Here is a 1,917-nt window from a genome sequence, read left to right on the forward strand (position 1 = left end):
TTGTGGTAGAATAGTACTTCATTATATTTTTTTAAAACCCAGGTATTCTTCATTCATTGTTTGGTGTGCATTTGGTTTATTTACAAGGTTTTTCTGTCACACACTATGCTGTGATAAACATGGTGTTAGAGTCAGACAGTTTAAGCCATTCCTCCAACTCATTCTGTCATGGCTTACTTATTCACAGGTGATCCTGCACACCTTTCCCTGCATCTACAGAAACATAAGTAAAAGTTCAACAGTTTCCAGTTTCCCCAGAACTTCACGGTGTTTCAATGTTTCAATTCAGGAGCTTATGTGTGTTTGGTTTGATATTCTCTTCTCTCTCTGTCTCTCTCTCTGTCTCTGTCTCTGTCTCTGTCTCTCTCTCTCTCTCTCTCTCTCTCTCTCTCTTTCTCTCTCTCTCTCTCTCTCTCCCTCTCTCTCCTGCTGTTTGGCAGTGTACATTTGGGATGCAGAAGATTGAAGTCCACACTTGTTTCTCATTTATGCTGCTATAATTAATTTAAGATAATAGAGATTTTTTAAATTACTCTTTGCCTTCTCACTGAATGTGATATACTTCTCTATTTATGTCAGAATATTTTTACATGAAAAGATAAGTAAATTTTCATACTAAATTCTAGAAGGATTTTAGATATTTTGGAAGGCTTGCATTTGCTCTTTGTAGGATGTGTCTGCTCTACTCTAAAAATTTACAAATTTTAGTGGCTTGTACTAGAGGCCATTATGTTAAGTGGAAAAAGCCAAGCACATGATGTGAAGCCCCATAGGTGTTGTCTCCTATGGGGAAGCTTACTAAACTGGCAACCGGAATGTACAACAGGATTTACTAGAGAAGGGGAAGGGAGTGTAGGGATATTGGACAAAGCCGAACTCGATTCATTAGTGTGCACTGTCTCTGAGCTGTGCTATATCACACCAAACTCCATTATCGTGTATAATTTCTACATGTTGAGTACAAATAAAATGAAAATCTTTAGGAGAAATAAAGAAATACCCTGTGAGTATCCAATCTGCTAGCCTGACATTTACATTTCAAATATGTCGATGTCAGGAACAGATGAACTAGATCCCTAAAATATTTCTCCTACAATTTTAGTTTCTTTCTGAAGAGACATATGATTCAGATCTAAAAGGACCTGAAATTGTCCGCCAGTTGGAGTGGGTGATGCATGGAAGCGGGAGGTCACTGGGGTACATGTGGCAGGGAATTCTCACCCCAACTCTACTGAAAGTGTAGCCACTGAGGTCTCCACTGCACTCCTTTGTCTCTTTGCTTCTTAGGTGTCATGACATGACCAGCTTTCCTCTGCCATGCCATCATGCTATGTTATTTCTGTCATTGAGCATGGTGACCTTGGACTGATTCCACTGAGCTTGTGAGATCACATAAATGTGTTTGGTATTTTTTCTCACTGATACTGAGGTGATCAATACAGAAAATTCAAATCAGGAACAGGGCCTTTGCTATGACTGAACTTGAATATATGGCCCAAAAACTTTGGAAATGTTTTGTAGGAGGAATTGGTAGGTTTGGATATCCAGACTGCAGAAGCCCTAAAATGATGTGAGCAGTGCTTGATGTGCAAACCTGGTCAGAGCTCAGAAGAATGGAATGCTGATAAGAATAGGTACAGTTAGAGTCAGGCTCAGGAGCTTTCTGTTTTCTGTTTTTGTGTGTGTGTGTGTGTCATTTTGGAGACAAGGTCTTCCTATGTAGTTCACGCTGGCCTTGAGCTCACTTTGTAGACCAGACTGGTCTCGAACTCACAATGATCCTCCTGCCTCAACCTCCTGAGTCCTGTGATTACAGGCCTGCATCTCCATGCCCAGCATGGAGTTTTCTGTTTGAAATAAGAGTGTCTTGAGTGATTTCTCATTGCTATCACAAAATATTCTACACACATGTGTGAA

This window comes from Chinchilla lanigera, unplaced genomic scaffold, assembly GCF_000276665.1.
Source record: "Chinchilla lanigera isolate Chin_1 unplaced genomic scaffold, ChiLan1.0 scaffold00097, whole genome shotgun sequence".
Classification (NCBI taxonomy): Eukaryota; Metazoa; Chordata; class Mammalia; order Rodentia; family Chinchillidae; genus Chinchilla; species Chinchilla lanigera.